The following is a 14,611-nucleotide window of genomic DNA, read 5'->3' on the forward strand; positions in this document are numbered from 1 at the left end:
TCACATATTAATGCACGTGATTACTTGAGCAGTCTACTTTCAAAAATAATTATATATTGTGGACAATGTTTTGCTCCCTACATACATACTTGCAAACAATCCAACAAATAATTCCCTAACTATCTTATATTGTTCGCTTGTATCTCATCATTAGTCACTACACATTTCCACTCACGTACATGTACACACACACACACACACACACACACACACACACTCAACAAGCATGATGATATTCACAACCTTCCATTACAGTCCCATTGCGGTCACATATTTCTATTTGAAACATTGAGATGGGAAAATATGAAAGTAATGTTGTAATCTGAAAGGTGACAGGAATTTGGTATTATCCATCCCAGATCTAGGGCAGTAGGGATACCAACAATATGAATTATACTTTGAAGACATAGGCCAAACTTTCGAATAATAGATTTTATTAAATGCTTTACTGTGTACCATGGACAGATTCTTTTATATTGAATTAAGTTTTTTCTTTATACACTCCTGGAAATGGAAAAAAGAACACATTGACACCGGTGTGTCAGACCCACCATACTTGCTCCGGACACAGCGAGAGGGTTGTACAAGCAATGATCACACGCACGGCACAGCGGACACACCAGGAACCGCGGTGTTGGCCGTCGAATGGCGCTAGCTGCGCAGCATTTGTGCACCGCCGCCGTCAGTGTCAGCCAGTTTGCCGTGGCATACGGAGCTCCATCGCAGTCTTTAACACTGGTAGCATGCCCCGACAGCGTGGACGTGAACCGTATGTGCAGTTGACGGACTTTGAGCGAGGGCGTATAGTGGGCATGCGGGAGGCCGGGTGGACGTACCGCCGAATTGCTCAACACGTGGGGCGTGAGGTCTCCACAGTACATCGATGTTGTCGCCAGTGGTCGGCGGAAGGTGCACGTGCCCGTCGACCTGGGACCGGACCGCAGCGACGCACGGATGCACGCCAAGACCGTAGGATCCTACGCAGTGCCGTAGGGGACCGCACCGCCACTTCCCAGCAAATTAGGGACACTGTTGCTCCTGGGGTATCGGCGAGGACCATTCGCAACCGTCTCCATGAAGCTGGGCTACGGTCCCGCACAGCGTTAGGCCGTCTTCCGCTCACGCCCCAACATCGTGCAGCCCGCCTCCAGTGGTGTCGCGACAGGCGTGAATGGAGGGACGAATGGAGACGTGTCGTCTTCAGCGATGAGAGTCGCTTCTGCCTTGGTGCCAATGATGGTCGTATGCGTGTTTGGCGCCGTGCAGGTGAGCGCTACAATCAGGACTGCATACGACCGACGCACACAGGGCCAACACCCGGCATCATGGTGTGGGGAGCGATCTCCTACACTGGCCGTACACCACTGGTGATCGTCGAGGGGACACTGAATAGTGCACGGTACATCCAAACCGTCATCGAACCTATCGTTCTACCATTCCTAGACCGGCAAGGGAACTTGCTGTTCCAACAGGACAATGCACGTCCGCATGTATCCCGTGCCACCCAACGTGCTCTAGAAGGTGTAAGTCAACTACCCTGGCCAGCAAGATCTCCGGATCTGTCCCCCATTGAGCATGTTTGGGACTGGATGAAGCGTCGTCTCACGCGGTCTGCACGTCCAGCACGAACGCTGGTCCAACTGAGGCGCCAGGTGGAAATGGCATGGCAAGCCGTTCCACAGGACTACATCCAGCATCTCTACGATCGTCTCCATGGGAGAATAGCAGCCTGCATTGCTGCGAAAGGTGGATATACACTGTACTAGTGCCGACATTGTGCATGCTCTGTTGCCTGTGTCTATGTGCCTGTGGTTCTGTCAGTGTGATCATGTGATGTATCTGACCCCAGGAATGTGTCAATAAAGTTTCCCCTTCCTGGGACAATGAATTCACGGTGTTCTTATTTCAATTTCCAGGAGTGTATTTTTATGGAAGCTAAATGCGCCTCTGTTCATATTATAATGGAGACAGTGATTATTGTAAGAAACACATTTTATGTCCATAACAGATTAGGTAATGCAATCACATGTTGCAATTAACATGTACTGTTCTGTAATATATATTTTCATTGAGCTGCATTAATTTTACAGTTTATTTCTTTTCCTGTGTGATACAGTTCAGAAATTTTGGCCTAATATTGGGCAGCTGAATCTCAAAATGTGGTTCCATAACTAAGGACTGAGTGCACAGAACTATTGTCTTATTAACATATCATTTATGATAAATCTGTTCTTCACTACTAAGATTGACATGTTCTGTAGACAGGACACCTTTGCATATTTTCATTTGAGAATTGAGTCTTCTTAAAGTTCAGCCTGAGGTTTTTACAGGTCATTGTGTTCTAGGTACTTGATTTAGTAGTTATATGTGTAGTAGTAGTAGCAGTACCAGTCAGATGTTTTACTCTTGTTCATTAGAGTGGTGTGAGTTAACTCTAGATAGTCCTTTTCAACACCAATAATAGAGCCTTCTTTAACAGATATAATTTAGTTAGTTTTTTTACTTGTAGCTTCAACAGTTTTTAATATTGCAGTAGGGCTGTAGGCTTTTTGTGGGTTTCTATCTCCTAAATTTGGTTTTTAAGAACTATCTTCTGCAAACACTATATTTTCCTTTTTTAATCCTACATGTGTTGATACCTAAGAGTAACCTTATTTTATTACTTACAAAACTGCATGATTTACAGTTTTCAATGAGTGTGATGCCAGAAGTATCCATAAAATTGTTTTGTTAATGAAAACTTGTGATAATAGGTAACAATGGAGCTAAAAAACAATAAACACTAAGAAATAGAAAAAGTTGTTTCTAGAAGAAGGAGAACTTTTTAAAAACTAAGTGTAATTTTCAAACTTCGAAAAACGCCACCTGGATGTTCTACAGCTACCAAGATGATTATGTCTGTCTTCTTTTTGGTGCAGAGGCAAGCAGTCAGGATACTTTAACTAAAATTGGGGGATGATTGATGGTACCCAATTCACTTTTGAGGATAAACTTAGAGAAACTATAGACATCCTTGTCTTGAGGTGCTCAGTTTGTTGATACCAGCAATATCTGTTATATACTTGGGGTAGAGGGTGTTACACAGAAATATTTCCAAGCCTATGTCTCTCTCACAGTGCAATTATAACTTAATCCAAAATACATAACTAAACAATAAATAGTTTAGAAGGGAATATACCAGAAAACATTATGACTAAACACTGAAAAATCTGTGCATGGTCAGTAGGCTGACGTGAAAGGAAGGGAGGACAATATGAGGAAAAAGAGATCACACTACACCTGTGGGTAACTCTTTAACATTGTAACTCTTATAGGAATTTCATAAATGATATTCAAATTTGAAACTATGAAGATTTACATTCAACAAAAGGAATAGTAAAATAGCAGAATATCTAAAAATTTAAAGTAAACTAACAATCATAATGAGATAAAGATAAGATATGTGCTCTTGAGTAATAGAGAATAGCTTGTAAAAGTATTATATAAGAAAGGTAATACAGAAGTATAGTAGAAAATATCTTAACAACTGTAATACAGCTGGAAATACATAAACTAAACTGCATGTCAGTAATCATCAAGAATTGCTATTTACTATAGGAAATGTGTCTATATTATCGAGCAACAGAATACATAACAGTTTGGAATACATTAACAGTAGCAATAAAATTTATAATTAGGTGCAAGGTAAACTGGAGTAAAAGGGAAAGAAAAGACATTGCTGATAGAATTAGAGACACTTAGAGCTTAAATGAAGTTTAAGAGAGGGGAAGCACTAAACTGAGTTTATTATTTAACATTAAATGAAAACTGCATGGCAGATTTTTATCAACCTCCAGCGCTTGCCACACATTCAGTTTCCTCCCTATGTTCAACACATGGAGTAACTGGTACTGTGGATGTTCAGGAAATATGGAGATAGAATTCTGCAGCTTACAGCTATGTTCATGTTCAGCCAATGTAGCTCCTGTTTCTCTGCCTGATATGCAAATATGAAATCTATTGTAAGTCAAGTAACTGAGTAACTAGTAACTGAGTCTTATTCTTGGTGGTAAAAGTGTACTGTGCTGTGGTGTCCCTCACAAAGTATGACGTTTTATAGTTGCAGAATTTCAATGTTTTGGCTACATTCTGTGATAATCTGTCCTTGGTATGAGGTAGTGCACCACTCCACTTTCTGGAAACATTGGAAAGAAGAGCAGAAAGACAACACAGGAGGGGTATAATTTTCAATTTCTGGTTTTCTTTTCTGTAAGATGTGGTCAGTCGGAACTGGGCTATTGGCATTTGTGGAGGTAATAAATGTTATGGTCTCTAACTCTGCTTGGAAATATTATTTGGACTGCGGAACAGAAATGAGGTTGTTAGCATTGTAAATGGAAAGCTGACTCAAATAAGGGAAATTTCAGGTTGTAATGTCAACAACATTATGGAAAGGACAGATTGCTACTCACAGTAAAAATAACATGCTGAGTTGCAGATAGTTTTATTCAGAAAAGAGAAACGCACATACATTCACACAGACCAGCACACCTCACATGCACATCACTGCTAACTTCAGTCATTCCAGCCAGACTGCCTGTCATGTTAATTGGAAAGCTGCATATTTGTGTGCCATTGGCTGTTGAGAGCAAGAAGGTAGGTTATTATGTTGGCTGTTGCAGTTTCTCTGTATGCTTTGAGACAACCTCTTTGTTAACTGATGTCAACATCAATATCTAGAAAGTTCGTGTATTTACTGTCAATCTATATTTTGAGCTAATGTTTGGATGTTGACAGGTCATGTAATCAAAAATTATGTTGAACTGTGTTCTAGTACTATACATGTGTATGGTACATAGTCTACATATCTGAACCAGTATTACTGTTTTCTGATATGTTCGCATCACATTTATTTCTTACTGTTTAGCACAGTTTTTTCAGTTATATTACAACTGCACTGTCAAGGACAACATTCACTCCATTCTAACATCTCAGTCTCAACATGTACTATCATTTTCAAAGTCATTCATGAGTAGTGTATCCTCTTTGATGATGATAGTTATTGTCTGATGAATGCCTTGTAGGATGAGAACTTGTTAACTAACTTACTGGATACGGTACTGTAAAACATCAAAATTTTTGTTCTTTTATTTCTAAGCATAACATTGCCCTGCCAAGCAGCAACAAAAAATTGATTACTTAGTTAAATTCTTGGATTTTGAAGGTAGGGTGTATACAAGTGGACAAGAGTTATCTTTTACTTCTTGCCATGCAACTGATTTAATTTTGGCTTCAGTGGACAGCATTAAATAAAGATCTAGGAAACAATTAAATGCTTCAGTATTTGCATGATTTTTCCATTGTAGTGAAATACTTACACATATTCATAAATCTGAATGAGGATTTTATTGTCTGTATCATTTATCTACCTCACAGACTAGGCATGTGTTGTTTACCCATGGTCATTATGAAGCCCAATTAGATTCAGATATATGCCACCATGATCTGACAGCATACATTTCACAACATTCAGAAACACACCCTCTCCACCATATGGTTGAGATAACATGATGGAAGTATCCTTTCTGCCTTGATGATATATCGTTCAGCCGGTAGAAACTGATCATCTCAAAGTATGTAACTGAAGGCTAACTTTAGAATTATCCACATCAATATTAATATTACCAAAAACAAAACTTGTATCCACATTATATCTAAGTAAAACAATGATAATTTCTGTATATGATCCACTGTGACTTTTGAGTCAGCATTATAATTATAGCATATACCACTGAAGTATCAGCCCTTTCCAGAGCCCTCACTGCTTGATCCATCCCAAAATTTAGTCATGCTGGGCTCATTAAATACATGTCCTTCCAATTTTTCCTACAGTGAAATCATGTTTTTGTCTCTAACCTCAACAATCAGGCTTGACCTAAAACCAATGCTGAACCTTCCCTTACTCAGTATACTGCTCAATCTAACTGTTATCCAGCCCTGCTCCTACTGAATCATTCTCTGATATCTTTCCAAAAGTTCCTAACCTCAAACCGTGTCTCACCATTATTCACCAAATCCCTCAACAAGGAAACCAATATCACATCATTATAAATAAGTACAATTCATCACCTAAAAACTAATCCTGACGAACCAATCTTACCTACCAACAAAGGCTCCATCACTGTGGATATGAACCTGGCTAAGGGGCTTCAGCAGCTGTTAAATGTGTCCACCTATAAGTACTGCCAGAGTGACCCCATTCCAGAAAACCAACATGATCTTCCTTGCAGCCTCCTCATCACAGTTGATATCCCACATCCCACTACACTAAAATCTCCAATTCCCATGGCCTTGCTATTACTGAACACAACCCTCCCCAATGCCTGATTGACTGCAGATCTACGACCTCCTTCCTGGTCACCAAGGCCAATTCACCCATAATTACTTTCCATTAGATATAAACAAATCTGTGGTGCAGCTAGGTGCATTGGCACTATCATATGCTAAACTACTGTATTTTGCAGACTATAATGCGCACTTTTTTCTCTGAAAAATTGCCTTCAAAATTCAGGTGCGTCTTATACTTGAAATAAATATAGAAATGTCCAGTGTTTGATATAAAATTACCACCTGTGTTAAAATTGGTCATACACTCAATGCTGCAGAAACCCATCTCTATCTGACGACAGTGGTTGCAGCTGGCAGCAGCAGTGCACTGATGCGATGAACATGAGTTGCGGGGATTCATAAGCTTGCTAACACTGACTCCCTCCTGCCCTGCCATCATAAACACAGAATGCTGTCTAGCCTATAATGCATCATGGCAGTCTGTGGTGCCAGTGCACTTTAATTGAAAGTGATCTATGTTATCGGTAACAGTACAATATTTTTGTTAGTAGATAGTTTCATAATGAAATAAAATATATTCCTGTGATGCAGTCTATAAATTAAAAGTAATAACATATGCAGAAGAACATGGAAACAGAGCAACAGAGTGGCATTTCAGCCCTCCACCAGCAGAAAAAACCATTACTTTACTTTACTTTACTTTAAAGTAATTGGCAAGCTAGTAAAGAAAAACTGAAAAAAATGAGAAAGACTAAATGTACAAATAGACAATTGAATGCAAAATGGGCAAACTAGAAGATGATGTAGTGAAATGGGTTCAAGGACACTGACAAAATGGCATTGGAATTAATACAAAAATGATTCAAATTCATGCTTGTAAACTAGTGCTGCAGTGAAACTTAATAGACTTTAATGGTGGAGTTGGTTGGTGCACGTTTGTATTCCTTTTTGCCTGCTTCATTTACTGCATTTTTATATTTTCTCCTTTCATCAATTAAATTCAATATTTCTTCTGTTACCCAAGGATTTCTATTAGCCCGCGTCTTTTTACCTACTTGATCGTCTGCTGCCTTCACCACTTCATCCCTCAGAGCTACCCATTCTTCTTCTACTGTATTTCTTTCCCCCATTCCTGTCAATTGTTCCCTAATGCTCTCCCTGAAACTCTCTACAACCTCTGGTTCTTTCAGTTTATCCAGGTCCTATCTCCTTAAATTCCCACCTTTTCGCAGTTTCTTCAGTTTCAATCTGCAGAACGTAGGACTAATTAAACCTAACTAACCTAAGGACATCACATACATCCATGCCCGAGGCAGGAATCGAACCTGCGACCGTAGCTTAAAAAAAACTCTCTATTGCCATTCGATTAGCTTTCCTACGTAGTTTGTAATTATATGTGACACTTTTAGTGTTAAAGATTTGTGCATCTTGGTCTGAAAGTCCATTCACCCTTTTGCTAACAGAATGCCCATCTAGTAATGAAGAATTAATACAACTATTGTCTATGGCTGTGCCACTGTTACTCTGCAGCGTGGTTGGAAAAAATATAGTCTACATCAGATCATATGAGTTTAGGAGATCTACCAACATCCATTTTCTTGCACAATGATATACAAAATTAATATTGAAGTCACCACATATAAATAATTTTTGGTATTTCCTATAAAGTTAACCAAGAACCCTCTGTAGCTTGAGCAGAAATGCTCTGATGTCAGAGTAAGGTGATCTATAAAAAAACAACTATTAGAAGCTTAGTATCACTAAATTCAACCGCCCCTGCACAACATTCAAATATCTGTTCGGTGCAGTGTAGTGATGCATATACGGAATCAAATGAAATACCGTTTTTTACGTAAATGACCACTCCCCAACACCGCAAGGAACTCCTTCAAAAACAGCCATCTAATCTGTGTCCTGGTAAAGGAAACTGTCAAATTATTTAAGTGGTGTTCCGATATACCAATAACGTCAGAGTCAACATCTATAAGCAGTTCACTAACTATATCTCTAATACCTCTTATATTACGATGAAATATGCTAATTCATTCTCTACTTGGATACCTGACCGCCTCTGGAGGTGATTCCTTTGTTGGAGGGACTTCCTTTAAGCAGGTATACCTATTAGCTGACTTCAATGTCAATATGTTTACTTCCACTCCTGGCGTCCGTAGAAGACCGATAAGGAGAAATACACATCAGGCCATCTGTTGGAATGGTTCACTGGGAGAGATCAACTTCATGTAGAGTCGTCGCTCTTACTGTAAAAGATGGATGCTTAGTCAGAGAAGCTGGCAGAAGGTATGACGTGCCAAACACCGCTGCAACGACATGGTGGAGAAACTACGTTGAAAGAGGCATAACCAACATATCTCCTGGCTCAGGCGGGAAGAGAGTGAGCTCACAGCAGGAGAGCAGTGAACTAATGTCTAAGAGGAGAGCAAATACCTTTCTGAAGGCAAGGTAGTTGCGGTGGGAGGCCAATTTCCACTGCTTCAGTGACACGATTTGCCGAAGGCCGAGGGACCCTGGACTGCATGCATGACGATCCACATGAAAGAAGAGCACAGTGAAGTATTTGTTTCATAATGCCTGGCGTTTGCGGAGCTCCATCCGAGTGCGTGATTCTCACTGACAAGAAGGTGTTTCCCACCAGTAACGACTGTCCAAGAGTCATTTACAGGGCGTAAAAGTTTTGCCATTGCCGCAAATATATATGTAATCACAACGATATGAAGTGGGCGGCTATATGTTTCCTGATGGGGATGGATTTCTGTGAGAGGAGTAGGAATTCTTCACAGAAGAGAAGGAACTCTCGACAGCGAGCAGTACTCCCACATACTGAAAAATGCGGTGTTTCCGTCAGTTTGAATGCTGTATGGATAAGGGGACTGCAAGAGGATCATTCTTCCGTTCACAAGTCTGCATTCGTTCAGCAGCAGCTCTCCGCGATTGGCGTCAATGTCATGGATTAGCTGCCAAGGGCTGCTGATGTTAATCATATGAAAAACATATGGGTTGAGGTCACCAAAAAGTTAACAGAGAACTGGCCACGAAACCACCCAACTACAGCTGACGCTCTTTGGGCTGCGTTCTTGAAGCCCGGGAGGGTGGAAAGGAAGTTGCTTCTTCAGGCTGTTGCGCCCGATGGCTTATTAACTCTGTGCCGAGACACACGAGAGAAGTACAAAATAATGTGGTAATGTGGGATGCTGGATAAAATATTAGAGTCCTTAAAACGCTTAGTTATGTCGTCTTTTTCTTCAGTTTTCCTCATTGAGACCCAGTGGAAGATCACTTGACAACAGATAAAATAAAATTTTGGTTAGTATTCCTTTTAGTTGAATGTGCAACTGAATATACTGTTTGTTAAAAACTCTATTTTCATTTCATTTATACCCTGGCTAGAGACTTACAAAGTAATCGTTTCAGATGGGCACTTTAAAAGTATTTTGTGTTATTTCAAATACATCTCTCTCTTCCCCTCTATCCATTAATACACCCTCCGTTGTCAAAAAATTCTGCAAACGATTTCGTATTACATTTATTCATTGTTAGTTTCTCCTCCATTCTCTCTCTCTCTCACCGTCTCTCGCCTCTTTTACATTAGTACCTCAACTGCTCTTCTACTCTATTCTCCCAAAACGTTATAAGGAAATCTAGCGGTTTCTAATGAAACTGTACATTCTCGTTTAATTTCTGCTTTCTTTATTGTCCTCTGTCACTTCGCTCAAAACCTATGAAACCGTATTCGTTCTGAAAACATTCCTTCCTTTAATCACTGTCCTAAGATAACACGAACTGTAGCACAATCTAAGTTAGGACCACTGTGCAAGATTTTCACTCTTTTATTTTGTGCTTCTTCACCCCTACCCATTCCTAGATCCCTCCTTTCCTCCTCCTACCCCTCCCTTGACATCTGAATCCACATCTACATGATGTTTACTCTGCAGTTCATAATTAAGATCTTCAGAGGGTTCTTTGAACCACTGTCGCGTTACTTCTCTACCGTTTCCCTCTCAAAAAGCGCGTGGAAATAATGAACAACTAAACTGAATTGTGCAAGCACTGACATCTATTATCACAACGGTCGTGTCTCCTATGTGTGTCGGGGTAAACAAAATCAAAATATCGTGGCATTCAGTAGAGGAGTTGGCGATTGGAGTTTAATGGAAACACCTTGCCACAATGTAAATCGCCTACGTTTCAATGATTTATATCCTAACTCATATAGCATACCCGTGACACAATCTTCCCTATTTCGTCATAATACAGGACGAGTTGCCCTTCTTTGAAATTTTTCGATGTCTTCCGTCAGTCCTACCTCATATATATCCCATACCCAGCACGAATACTCACGAAGAGGACAGACAAGTGTGTTGTAGGCGATCACTATAACTAATTTGTTGTATCTTCTCATTATTCTATTTGTGTTTCCTTCCCCACAGTATGTCCCATATGATGGTTCCAATTTAAGCTGCTCGTGATCGTACCTTCTAGATATTTAGCTGAATCGACAACCCTTAAATGTGACTTATTTATCAAGTAAGTGAACTTCAACGGAATGTTTTCGGTATTCATGTGGAGAGCCACACATATTTTCTTGTTTAGGGTTAATTGTTACGTTTTGCACTATGAACATAAATTTTCAACAACATTTTGTAATTCGCTTTGCTCTTTTCAGGAGTTTATAAGACGCCATCATTACCTATCACAAATCTACGAGAAATGTTCTGATTCTTTGCTAAATAGTTTATATAAATACTTGCTAAAAAGTTTATATAAATATTTTACTTGCGGAATCACACTCATCACATCCTTTTCACTAGGTGACATCCCATCAGTTACTGCGAACTGCGACCTTTCACACAGGAAATCACGAATCTAGTTGCACAACTGAGACGAAAGTCTGTAAGAAAGCAATGTGGTAGGAAGATGCTTGTGACGAAGCCTTTTTGGAACTGTATAAATACGGAAACAATTTCAGAAACCCAGTAAGTCATACATCGTGCGAACAAATAGCAAGCTGTGTCTTACAAAACTGATGCCTACCAATTCGATGCTGGTTTGATGTCAATAGGTAATATAACTCGGGTATTTCAAATCGTTGAAACAAAGTACACTCCTGGAAATGGAAAAAAGAACACATTGACACCGGTGTGTCAGACCCACCATACTTGCTCCGGACACTGCGAGAGGGCTGTACAAGCAATGATCACACGCACGGCACAGCGGACACACCAGGAACCGCGGTGTTGGCCGTCGAATGGCGCTAGCTGCGCAGCATTTGTGCACCGCCGCCATCAGTGTCAGCCAGTTTGCCGTGGCATACGGAGCTCCATCGCAGTCTTTAACACTGGTAGCATGCCGCGACAGCGTGGACGTGAACCGTATGTGCAGTTGACGGACTTTGAGCGAGGGCGTATAGTGGGCATGCGGGAGGCCGGGTGGACGTACCGCCGAATTGCTCAACACGTGGGGCGTGAGGTCTCCACAGTACATCGATGTTGTCGCCAGTGGTCGGCGGAAGGTGCACGTGCCCGTCGACCTGGGACCGGACCGCAGCGACGCACGGATGCACGCCAAGACCGTAGGATCCTACGCAGTGCCGTAGGGGACCGTACCGCCACTTCCCAGCAAATTAGGGACACTGTTGCTCCTGGGGTATCGGCGAGGACCATTCGCAACCGTCTCCATGAAGCTGGGCTACGGTCCTGCACACCGTTAGGCCGTCTTCCGCTCACGCCCCAACATCGTGCAGCCCGCCTCCAGTGGTGTCGCGACAGGGGTGAATGGAGGGACGAATGGAGACGTGTCGTCTTCAGCGATGAGAGTCGCTTCTGCCTTGATGCCAATGATGGTCGTATGCGTGTTTGGCGCCGTGCAGGTGAGCGCCACAATCAGGACTGCATACGACCGACGCACACAGGGCCAACACCCAGCATCATGGTGTGGGGAGCGATCTCCTACACTGGCCGTACACCACTGGTGATCGTCGAGGGGACACTGAATAGTGCACGGTACATCCAAACCGTCATCGAACCCATCGTTTTACCATTCCTAGACCGGCAAGGGAACTTGCTGTTCCAACAGGACAATGCACGTCCGCATGTATCCCGTGCCACCCAACGTGCTCTAGAAGGTGTAAGTCAACTACCCTGGCCAGCAAGATCTCCGGATCTGTCCCCCATTGAGCATGTTTGGGACTGGATGAAGCGTCGTCTCACGCGGTCTGCACGTCCAGCACGAACGCTGGTCCAACTGAGGCGCCAGGTGGAAATGGCATGGCAAGCCGTTCCACAGGACTACATCCAGCATCTCTACGATCGTCTCCATGGGAGAATAGCAGCCTGCATTGCTGCGAAAGGTGGATATACACTATACGAGTGCCGAGATTGTGCATGCTCTGTTGCCTGTGTCTATGTGCCTGTGGTTTTGTCAGTGTGATCATGTGATGTATCTGACCCCAGGAATGTGTCAATAAAGTTTCCCCTTCCTGGGACAATGAATTCACGGTGTTCTTATTTCAATTTCCAGGAGTGTATTTGTTCACACATTCTGCTACACATCGGTGTCAGTGAAATGGGTCTGTAAATCAGTAGATTACGTTTATTTTCTTTGGTATTTATTGCATGGGCCGTACAACTTTCCATTCTTCTCCCTCACCATAAGTACTAGAATGCTCATCAGGACATCGAAGGAAAAGTAATTAAGCTGGTGCTTCGTTGCCGCAGAAGGTTAGTCCACTCAAGGAATACATTCCCTGTAGAAATTTAATCGTCCTGCTATGACTACGATAGGATCATGAAAACATAGTGGAATATATCTGGTGAAGCCGTGATAGTTTTGTTACTTTCTGGAATGACAAAGAAATATCTTGCAAGATTCACTAGATAAGAATATATTCGTGGTATACCAATGAAAGATTCTGTATGAATTTCACTTGGGTATGTCATCTACTTATCAAATATACGTTTACAGATAGGGCAGATTAGTTTCACACAGCGGCTACAAGTCATCTCGTTGTCTACATTGTGAATTATCTGTACAGCAATCACAAGGTCAATGAGGAGGCGATGATCGCTGAAGTTGGTCGCTTGCTCCATGAATATGTCGACGCACTGTAAAGAATAAGAGGCAGTAGCTCTGAGCTCCAAACTGGTGCGAGCTCTGTGACAGAGCTACAAACAGCTATATCGAGATCAGAACGACATCTGTGGAAATTTTGTCTGCTTAAGACGTCTCGCTACGGTCTGTAACCAGTAGATCTAGAGGTAACAAACATAGAATACTACTGCTGAAAATGCACAAATCCGTTAATGAAATCGTATCACTTCTAACAACCCTACCACAATAAAGGTCAAATATTAATTATGACTGTAGTGTTGCTCATGCTGCTAAATATTGCATTTTCGGTAAACAACAAAGTTATATTATGTGGCAGGTGTCATTAGAGCACAGTTAATAAAGTAATTTCTTGAAATAATGGATAAACTAGGCACTCATCTTTTCGTGTTTCCCACGCTGGTCTCGTTGTGAACTCATGGCTCAGTCGCCGAAAATCTAGGTAGTGATGATTCCAAGCTCTAATGCAAAGAGGCCTAGGTGTTATTCTCCGATATTCAAAAGTTTTATAGATGCGCTTCACAAACCATTCTTGAAGATTAAACCTTTGCAAGTTAGGACAATGGTTATGTAAAAAAGTAATCAGCACTCCGAATTTAAGTTACACTTCTTTTTTATTACTTTTGCTGCAATATCACGCAACCCGTTCCAAAACATCACTTCACAATACAAAACATACTTAAAAACATCTTCCTCACTGTTAAAGTTCACATTTCATAAACTGACTACAATTTGCGTCTTTTTAACAATATGACCAAAGCTTGACTCTCTAATAACCGCTTACGCGCCCTAAAATCAGAGTTACAAGTACGTCAAAGACCATAGTGACAAAAGAAAGAATACACATAAGAATAATACCACTGCAATATATATATATATATATATATATCGATGTATCGAAGTACCTCTACATTAATGAAATCAAATCTGAATGTTGGCACAGAAATATGTTAACTATTTTACAGAAACACAGTAGAATATTGCTGGTATCAAGAGGTTGAGGTGAGGTGCCGTAATGGTTACGTAATTCAAGTACCATTACACACTGAATAGTCTGTTATCTGTGTTTCATTCAAAAACTACTCTCACAGACACATTTTCGTATTTACATTCTAGTCTGGTAAAGCTTCTTGAGTATGACAAAAGACTTCACATTTAATTA

Source organism: Schistocerca cancellata, chromosome 4 (assembly GCF_023864275.1).
Source record: "Schistocerca cancellata isolate TAMUIC-IGC-003103 chromosome 4, iqSchCanc2.1, whole genome shotgun sequence".
Lineage (NCBI taxonomy): Eukaryota > Metazoa > Arthropoda > Insecta > Orthoptera > Acrididae > Schistocerca > Schistocerca cancellata.